The sequence below is a fragment of the Eumetopias jubatus genome, unplaced genomic scaffold (assembly GCF_037043125.1).
Source record: "Eumetopias jubatus isolate StellerSeaLion01/CBP00866 unplaced genomic scaffold, mEumJub1_p1.0 scaffold_4, whole genome shotgun sequence".
Lineage (NCBI taxonomy): Eukaryota > Metazoa > Chordata > Mammalia > Carnivora > Otariidae > Eumetopias > Eumetopias jubatus.
In genome coordinates, this window is record NW_028274810.1 from 59,691,449 (window position 1) to 59,702,310 (window position 10,862).

Below are 10,862 nucleotides of genomic sequence, written 5' to 3' on the forward strand. Positions count from 1 at the left end.
GAAAATAAATTTCTGTTGTTTGAAGCCACCAAGCTTGTGGCATTTGTTCCCGTGGCCCTAGGAAACCAGGATTAGCCGCAACCGCGCCTCTCATGGCTGCGACATCCCAGCCACCCACCTGCCCCAGGATCTTCAGAAACCTCACCATGCAAACAGTAGGGCCTCCGTGAAAGACCTTATGAGGTGCTGAGTCCCAAAGGCCTTGTCTGCATTTTCAGCTGGGTTGCCTATTCTGAAGGTTGACTGAAGCCAACGCAAGGTTCTCCCAGCCCCATGGTCAGGTAAGTCAGTCAGCATGGAAAGCACTAGCATCGGCATGTGCTCACTGCCCGCCAGCCACGCCACAGTGGTGTCCCATTTGGTCAACTTCCGCTCAAGACGTATTCTTGAGTATGTTCTCAAGGCCCATCTTCGAGAAGAAGGAATTGAGGCTCAGGCGATGGGGCCACCTGCTTGAGATCTCACGGTGCTCGGGTCTGGAGCCTTGGGTTCCCAGGGCTGTCCTTCACTTGGCTGAGCTACCAGGCTTTGTGACAGGAACAGAATCAGGACAGGGAGAACGAAGGGGAGAGACCAGTGGAGGAGAGGGGTTCAGCTAGCAGACTTTGTGTTTTTGCTTTCATAGGCTGGGAACAGTTAGGTATCATACTTCTAACTTTCCATGTGTTGTGCCAAATGTAAACCTTGAGTGATCCTTATCTATGATCGGTATGCATCTGTATGTGCAAAATTAATCATACTGTAAAGCTGCCATGGGAATTCCAGACAACCCCACAACGACAGCAGGAAGCACAAGTGTGAGAGTGGGCACATCACTGCCACATACGCAACAGCACTGGTCCCCGGGGGCGCGGGTGTGAAGTGGGGGGGGGGTGCCTAATCCACCTCCTCGTTGCTCATCACCTTGGTCTGGGCAACATGCATGCTGGTCAGTGAGCCGCCCAGACCTGCAGTCACTTGCAGCATCGATGCGGGCTCATCCCTGGCACTTCAGAGAGAGGTCACACACTTTCATGCGCTCGGCAACTATTTATGGAGCGCCAACTGTATGTCGGCAGAAAGCAATCACATGGTAATAACGTTGTACGGTGACAGATGGCAACTACACTTATCTTGGTGAACATTTCATAATATATGTAACTGTGGATCTGCTAGGTTCTACACCTGATACTAAATATAACGTTGTATGTCAGCTATCACTCAATAAAAATAAATAGGAAAAGGGGGGGAACACAAAATCTATTCCTATAAAGCTTACATTCTACTGTGGGGGGAGGAGAGAGACAATAAAAAGTAAATACATAAATATATACTATTTCACTGAGAAGTGAGAAGGAAAATCAAATGGGGGACTGGGAGAGACTGGGGGTGCCATGTTATGCAGGTCTTCCAGGAGGGCCTTCCTGATAAGGTGACGGGAGAGCAGAGGCCTGAGGAGGTGAGAGTGAAGTCTGTGGATACTTGGAGGAGGAGGGAACTGCAAGTGTAAAAGACCCGAAGGTAGAATGTGCTTGAAAAGTTCCAATAATGGCCAGGAGACCTTCGAGGCTGGAGCAGAGGGAACTGAGATAGGGCAGGAGGAAGCCAGTCCGAGAATTTGCCAGGACACTGTCCACACAGGGTCTGCCGGCCACGGTGAGGACCCTGGACTGCTCTGGGTGTGATGAGAAGCCACTAGGGGTGGGGGGAGGTCTGGTGCAGGTTCTGGAAGGATAAACAACAGAGGGCCAGCTGGAGGCAAGGAGGCCAGGGAGAAGGCTGCTGTCAGATTCTGGGGGATGGAGAGTCCTGGATGGAGGCCTTGAGTCACAGTGGATTGGAGCAGACTGAAAAGGATGAAGAAAAGGAAGGGAAAGGAAGGTGAGGGGAAGAAAGAAAAAGGGTGGGAAGGAGAAAATACAAATGAAGTGTGACAGAAAAGACTGTTTTACATAGAAACAAGAACTCAGTCGTCAATTACTGAATGTCAGACTCTGGGACCGGCAAAAGGGAAATGGATACCTCCTAGGTGCTAGCCTCTGTACTAGATTTTCACACGTCCCACCTCATCATATAACGATTGTTTGAGGTAGGAATCATGAGCCTCTATTCTGAGGAATCTGAGGCCCAGAGAAGTTAAGTAATTTCTCCAAGGTCACACAGCCAATATGGGAATGCTGGAATCAGAGTCGAGAGATTGTCTAAGTCCAAAGCCTGTTCCTTCCAAACCTTGTTCTGGCTGGGTGCAGAGAAGATTATCGACATAGTCCCTGCCCTCAAAAACTTCCCTGACTTACAACAGCCCCATGAGGTCAGAACTGTTATTGTCTCTATTTTTAGAAATGAGAAAACGGATGCCCAGAGAGGTTAAGTGACTTGCCCAAGTCACAACAGCTGGTAGGCGGCAGAGCCAAGATTCAATGCTGGTCTACCTCCTTGTATCTTAACCACGACTCTGTGTCATTACATAACGCCATTGTTTTGACCTTTAGTAAAATATAATTTTAAACTTCATTTACAGATAGGTGGTAGGTAAGAAGGGAACCAAGTCATCTATGCTGACCAGTTCTCTAAGACTTCTTGAAGAACACACACACACGGGCACACACACATTTATTGACATGTATACATACACATACGGATATGGACACACCCATAAAGTGCATGCATACACAACATTCCAAAGTCAATTACTTCCTACATTAACTTCTGTTATCTGGGTCTCTGGGGAAGTTAAGTCATTTGCCCAATCATGATGAACTGCCAAAGCCATCTTGTCCATTCCCAGGAAGTAGGCGGATATAGTCTTCAGATTACTTCTTAAAAAGTCAACTGGAACACTCTGTTACCATTTCCTTGAGAAGCTCAGGGAAGGGGTAGTAGTAGGACAGTTGAAATGTCAAATACTCAGCCCTCGGCAATAGAGGACTCCTGAAAACACCAATTCCCAGTGCCCTGCTTCTTCTCCGGAAATGCAGACTCAATTACTCTGGTAATTCAGTTTGGAGCATCAGGAGGAAAAAGACTCCTGTTGAGAGGTACTGTGGTCTAGGGAAAATGAGTGGAAACTCACTTTGTCCTCCGACCGCCCTGAGTTCTAAGCCGGTTTCCAGCCCTTCCTGGCTATGTGATCCCAAAGAGGTGACTGGGTTCCCCTATAAACAAAACAAGGATAATATAATACCTCCTTCTGAGCTATCACGAGGATTATAAAGATCCCTTAAATAAAGTGTCAAGCACACAGCTGATGTTGATGGAAGGCAAAGTTCAGAGTCTTGACCTTTCCCCTACAAGGCACAGAGTCACTAACTTCCAACCAATAGAACCTATAATTACTATCTCTGGCCACCATGGGAAGGAGTTTAAAAGAGGGGGGAAAAAAGGCAGTCAGATGTTTTCACGCAGAAAGGCAGGCCCAGGCATCATTACCATGTTGCTCGGTAGTGTTAAGCCACCCACCTAGCCCCAGAGTGGGCAGCAATTAATGTAATTAGTGCAGTGATGAGTGTCCTCTGCAACGATAAACAGCTTGGTCCTGCAGAACTTGACAGACCTGCTGGTCCCATGAGGCTCCTGACCTTGAACGTCCACTTGGGGAGTGGTGTAGTACAGTTTAGTGGAAAGAGACAGGCTTGGAGTCAGATGAAACCAGAAGTAAATCCTGTCTTTGCTAATTCCTAGCCGTGTGTCTGAAGGCAAGCTGTGTCCCCTCTCTGAGTCTTCGTCTCCTTATCCAGAATGTGGGGCTACACAGCGTTGTTATAATTACCTCTACCATCATCATCTCATCATCCTGGAAAACCCCAAACCGGGCTGGTGTTGAACTGGCAAAAGGGTGGACATAAACATTGCTGATACCTAGCGTGGGAACAGCCCCATTCTTCTCTGGCTAAAGTCAGAGCAGGCAGCACTGATCTGACTGGCTTTGGGGAAACTATTAGAGTTTGGAATGTAAAGCGTATTGATACCTAGAATAAAAAGGGAGAGAAAACACCCCTTGATTTGATCATTTAAGATAATGTTATAAATAATTACCACTAATATTATCGGCAATACCACCACTTACGTAAAACAAAAGCACCACGGCAATCTGGCAGTTGGTAATAAAAGCAAAAAACCTGCTTATATCTTTGTATCTAGCAATTCCATCTTCAGAATTAATACCCTCACAAAAGAAGTCAAAAAACCCAAAGGTTGTTACATGTAGATAAGTGTATGGTACGGTTCTTGATAATCATTAAGAATTTGCTAATTTGTCCAACAGTTACTAAGTGCCTACAGCTACCAGAGATAAAGACCTTGAGTGTGGGGACACACACACACACAGGATTCATTGAAACGAAGGTTCTGAAAAGTCTGTAAAATAGAGTAAATCAAGAGGGTGGAATCTTAGGGAAACTACTAAGCAAAACTGAAGCATAATCCCTGAGACTGACATGGGAGAGAGCCACGTGGATTCTTGGAAACACACATATGAATTGGTGTTAAATGAAAGAGCCAAAGAAAAAAGAAATAATCACAGGACTCAGAGAATGTCAAAACCAGGAAGGGCCTCAGAGAACACCCAGTTCAGCAGTTCTCAACCCTTTCCATGGCGTCCTGGACAGGTGAGACTCACATAGCCTAACAGTCTAGGCAGAGAAAACAATTCATGGGGTAATGATAATAAATATTTCCAGCTGCTAGCTGTCAATCCAGTTTTCTCTCCCACCAGAGAAAGCTTTTCAGTATCCCTGGGTGTAAACTGAAGCTATTAAAGGGATTACTTTTTTGAATCCACTCTAATTTGTTTAATAAAATGGAGGTTGGGAGTCAGCACTACAGTGGAGAACCAGTGATCTGGCCCAGGCCTTCACACTATTGGTGGAGAAGCCGAGGCCCCAAGTGACCCATCTAGCCTGTCATGCTAGCATATACTTCTTGCTCAATCGGTATTTGCTGAATGAGGATTTGTGAATGAATAAGCAAATGAGATGACATGACCAAGGTTACCCAAACTGTATGTGGCTAGTAACACGTACGGTTTGAAACTTTGGGATTGGGAGTCAATTTATTTATTTGTTTGTTTGTTTGTTTAGTATATGGACTACTTCACAAATTTGCATGTCATCCTTGTGCAGGGTCCAAGCTAATCTCCTCTGTATTGTTCCAGTTTTAGTATATGTGCTGCCGAAGCAAGCGCTGGGGGTGAATTTGGAATGTGGTACCTAGAAATGCATGTTCATTGTATTTCCTTTCTTTATTTTGCTCAAGGGTAGCCTGGGAAATAAAACAACTGCCCAACAGACATGGCAGTGTAGAGTGAGCCACAGTAATAGCCCGAAAAGACGTGGAGCTCTAGAATCTTCAAAATATGGATGATACCAGGGCCACCTGGGTGGCTCAGTCAGTTATGCAACCAAATCTGGTTTCAGCTCAGATCATGATCTCAGGGTTGTGGGATCGAGTCCTGTCTTGGGCTCCCTGCTCATCAGGGAGTCTGCCTGAGGTTCTCTTTCTCTCCCTCTTGCTCTGCCCCTCTCCCCCCACTCTCCAGTGTCCAGTCTCCAGAACTTAAAAGCCACAACTGAGAGCCCCCCCATACAGTAGACACTTGAACTGAGCAGTGGAAAACGGAAGATCTTTTAACAGAATTGACCTAGTGCAGAGCCTGTAGAAAAAGTCCTCAACAGCTGATCATTGGTGATGGCTCTTCCCTGCCTTTTCCTCTGCCCCGAATGCCCTTCCCCAACCACTCTCCTCTCCCAGGGTCAGCATTTATATCCTTTGTGTTGTAGCCCCTCTTTAGAGAGGCCTTTCAGATCATCCCCTTTAAGAAGATCCTCCATTTTATTTTCCTTAAAGCCAGAAGTGTTTGGAGATCTTCTAGGTCAGTAGCTCAACTGTCTCCCAACTCCCCCATCAGGTAATATTCAATATCCTAACTACACTGCAGGGAAAACATAGTTCCAGATCACAGGCAATCCCCACCTGGCTTTTTTCACTCCTAACACTAGCTGCTTACTGTGATTTCATATTAATTTATTTATTACCTATATATAGTAACTATAATACCAGTGATCACAGTTGACATTTACTGGGCACTTCCTGGGTTAGGTACTCATCATTCATTTAACATCCATAACAACCCTCTGAAATAGGTTCTATTGTGAACCTTATTTTACAGATGAGGAGACAGATTCAGAGAGAGGAATTTGACCAAGTGCATATAATGCATCAAGGACAGAGCCAGACATCCGAGCCAGACACTCTGGCTCCAGAGGTTAAGTGCTTAACCTCTAGGTGATATAGAAGCACCATGAGGGCAGATTCCATGTCTTTTTTGCCCACCACTTCATTCCCAGGACCTTGTATAATGTGTGACATGGGATAGATCCTCAGTCAGTATTTGTCAAAAGAATGAGAAGTCAGCAGGGAGTGGGGAGGGAGGAAGGGAGGGAAGGAGGAACACTGAGGAGGAAGATACGCCCCTAGCCCCTTCATGCTCTCGCGTAGGTAAAGTAGGGCTGGGACCCACTGAGGAGTGAGTCCCTGCCTCACTGGAGATAGAGCTGAATGAGACAGTGTCCCCGTCCTGGAAGAGTGCCTGCATCCTCATCTCAAGGGGGTCCACTGGTTCCGATGCTCTCAGGAGAGCCCAGGGCCCTTCCCTGCCTAGGAAAGGGGGTTCAGCTCTAATGCAACCATTCTGCTCCAGGGCCCTTATGGGAGCCCTCAGAGCACATCAGGGAATATGACAGAGCCCTCTCTCCAGGAGACACAGGCTGGTGAGGAAGAAGAGCCCTGCAACCAAGGAGAGGAGGGCGGTGTGGACCAGTCAGACGGGGAAGGGAGGGAAGTCTCTGAATGTATTCTGCCTCTGGGAGTCTCTGCTTGTGCAGCTCATGAAGCCCGGGACTGGGACAGGCTCTTGGTCGAGAACTGCACCCCTCGCCCTCCACATCAGCATATGCGGCCACCGTGCTCTACGACACGATACTGTGACACGTGAGACTTGAAGACAAGCTAAGACTGATCACTAGGGGAATGAGAGCCGCCTTCTTTCACACTGATTTCTCCCAGGATGTTAGCATTTTGTTCCACTGAGGAACAGCAGGGGAACAGAGACTGTCCTGCACAGGGGAATGTGATTGCCTCAGAGGCATACAGAACTAGGGGGACTGGGCATACTGCCCTTTCACCCTCCATCCTCCTGCTGAGCTGTTTGCCCACGTTGCCTTTCTTAAAAGGGTTTATTGCACAGTGTGCCCCCATCTTCAAGCACCTGCCCTCACCGCCATAACTGGGCAGCCTCCTCTCTCCCTTATGCCTCCCATCAAGCAACCTTTGCCAGTTTTAAGGTTGAGTCCTATATTTGCTATAGTGTGTGTGTGTGTATTTATTTATTTATTCTGTCAAAATTTAACAGGTCTTTTTAGGATACTGAGAGTTTTATCTTAGCATTGTGGTTACAATACTGCACAGGTTTTCAGTGGTGTGCCTCAACCTTATTTTTGCAAAAAGGCCTATTATTTTTTAATGTACAACTCTGCAGAACACCAAGCTTTGCAGGAACTTCCATGTCATGTTGTAGCAGAAATGCCTGTAGCATTTTCTACCTGCTACTATGGCATTCCTTACCCAAGTTCTGCGAAGTAGGGGGAAGTGGCAATTACCACCCTCATTTTCAGAGGAGGGAACTGAGGCTCAGAGATGTTTAGTGACTCATCCAAAGGTGATGAAACAGTACTAAAATCCAAGTCTGCAAGTCCATTTACCCAATTTTCACTGTACCCACAACATTTAGCACATTTCCTAGTGATATGGTAAGCAACTGATCAGTAAGATATTCAGGGAATAATTAATTCTGCCCGCAGAACATTCCTTTATCCAACAATAGGGTCCATGAATGCCATTTGGGGGAGAAAATGAGGGAAAGAAGGTAGCTAAATTTTTTGAACTTCTACTATGAGCCAGGAATGACATTTGATACTTTTTGAACACACACACACACACACACACACACACACTCACGCTATGAGATAGCTGTTGTCATTCCATTTTATAGACAAGAAACTGATGTTCAACAGTTTAAGGCAACTGCCCAAGATCATACTACTGGGAAGGGAATGCATTGAGATTTGAACCCAAGTCTTCCTGATTCCAAAGCCCATACTTTTTCACTATATCAGTGGAGAATGTCTACCTCCTATAGAATAAGAGAATACTTTTGGTGGTACAAGGACAAATCTATGTATTTGAATGACTGTGTATTTATTTTTACAGTGGTCTAAATGTTTCTGGCAAGTAATATTTGTTACTCAAATCAACTTAAAATTGTAAGACATCATCTCCTATAAAAAATATCTTTAAGTTTTAAAAAAGTAAATCTCTTTAAAGAAAAATACCAAGAAAATTAATTTTAGATCTGTAAGTGAACATAGCAAAATGGAGAAAGCAGTGCGTAAATCACTGAAACTTGAGGAACACAACACTTAATCCTTACAAAGTCCTTAATAAAACATTTTCTTTATGTAGTTGATTCCCATGAGCTAGATCAGCAGATATTGTCTAAATTAGCTTGAATAGAAAGGAAATTAAAATAGGCATGATTCCCTGGCCAGTGTCTTCAGGAATTTAACATGGCACTCTTTATTTCAGCGTCTGTGCCAATTGGTGTTTTCGTCCCAGGACTCAGACTTAGTAGGTCTAAGAAGTGCTTAGGTTCTTGCAAGACAGAGGAAGCAGTAGAGAAAGAAGACAATATATATTTTAAAGAGAGTAATGGAAGTTTCAGGACCTAGTGAATATTCCCAAATGATCCAAACACTTGATGTTTGTGTTATGCAGAGAGAAAAGTAAGAAACCCTGGGCCCACTCTAGACACCTGGGTTTCAATCCTATCTTAGCTACTAATTTAATGTGTCACTCAGGTAAGTGACAGCTGGGAGGTCCATTGTCGCCACTGGCTGAATGAAAGAATTTTGATTTCCATAACCACTTTCCAGCAATGTGAGACACACCCAATCAAGAATAACTATAATTGGCAAAAGCAGCTGTCCATGTAAGTTAGAAGGCACCTGCCTACCATGGGCACCAGAGCCCTTCCCGCTCTAAGAATCTCTTATTTCATGATTTAAGCTCCTTGTGCTACAGATGGCCACACAATTAGCAGGGATGCATATAGAGGGCCAATAAAGTCTCTGAATTATGCCTAGAATGTCACATCATAAGCCACATAAACCAAGCTGGTGTAAAGGACTACCTGCCCTTCCAGGCAATGAGTACTCTGATTAATTAAATGCCCATGTGGCTATCACTAAGCTCATTATAATTGTAAATATGGAGTTTGTATTTTTAAGAAATGCTTAATGCAACTTTGTAATATATTGAACACAATTTAAACTATGCTGGCTAAGTATTCTCTTTTCCTCACTTTATTGTTATTTTTATAACTAACAAAGCAGTGAATGTGGATTATAGTAGATGACTATACAGCAAATATTCACTATCTCCTTCCATATCCTCCATGACCTTCCAGCTTCACTGATATTGGACTTGGACATGTGGCTTGCTTCTGCTATACAAAGTGGGCAAAAATGATAGTATACCAGTTCCAAGCCTCGGTCTTAAAAAGCTTCCCATGTTTCCATTTGCCCCAACCTCTGCCATGAGAAGAACAGATCCCTGGTAGATCCTACCTCTCTAGGATGAGTTCTAGAATGAGACACATCAAGCAGACCTGCATTGGACACTCAACTCTGTCTCTTCAGGGTGCACATGAACACATGCAATATGGCATTCGAATCAGCAGTTCCAGGAGAAACCAGCATCACTACTCTGAAAACTGCCAGGGAGCCCCGTGTGGTGGAGAGAAGAGACCACCCACCGGGACCTTAAGAAGTGTAAGCCACCTCAGCTAACCTGCAGACTCATAAGCAGGAAAAAATACTTAACCTTAGATAGCACTCTGATTTTGTGATGGTTTGTTTCATGACAAAAGCTGATTAATCCACCTATTGTGACCAGGAAAAATTCACAGAAATCATATGCTTTTAAAAAGTACCATCTCTTTATCCCACCCCCAGTGAAAGTAGCTGACAATCACCATTTGATAGGTAACTTTCTACTCCTTTCTCTGGACTCTCCAAAGATTAAATGAGCAAATGCATGTAAAAAGCACTTAGCACAGTGATGGGCATATGATGTAGCCACTCATTAAACATTAGCTGTTCTTATTATATTCTCATGCAAACAAATATCTCAGGTATAAGGGTTTTTTAATGTACGCAAAAATGAGACCATATTATACATATTGCTCTGCAACTTGCTTTCTTCATGTAACGTGGTATCATGGGTTTGTCTTTAGGTCAACTTATCTTTTTAACTCACTTTTTAAATTAGCTACATGATATTCCAGGGTTCAAACATATCATAATATATTTTACCTATTTCCATTTTGTAGATAAAGAAACTGACATTCAGAGAGCTGTCAAAATATTTGCTGTTCCTTCCTGTCAAGTCCTGGGACACACTCTGGCCAATCAGAGGTGAGTGGAAGTGACAGGTGAGCAAAACTTTAAGAGCAACCTCATGGTGTTACCTCTCTCTCATCCCATGACACACAACAGCAATATTTCAGACAGGGGGCTGCCACTTCAGCCTGAGTTTCAGAGAGAGAGCTAAGGCCTAAAATCATGATGGAAATGTAACATGCACATGAAATAAATTCATTTGTTGGAAGACTCTGAGATTTGGGAGGTGGTTTGTTACCACAACATAATTTAGAGAACGTTAATACAGTGTTTTAAGACTTTCAAGTGTTTGGATGTTCATTGTAAATATTCATCATCCACTGGTTTGGCCAAGCATCAACATGCTCATCAATCAAGATGTGGGTTGAC

General features: G+C 44.3%; 1 non-coding gene across 1 annotated transcript; it reads right to left on the bottom strand.

Annotated features, from left to right (window-relative positions):
* Positions 1-5,054: 5,054 nt before the first annotated feature.
* Positions 5,055-5,161, bottom strand: LOC114212186 (U6 spliceosomal RNA). Its single transcript, XR_003609909.1, has one exon. It is a non-coding gene; the product is annotated as a U6 spliceosomal RNA (small nuclear RNA).
* Positions 5,162-10,862: the final 5,701 nt, after the last annotated feature.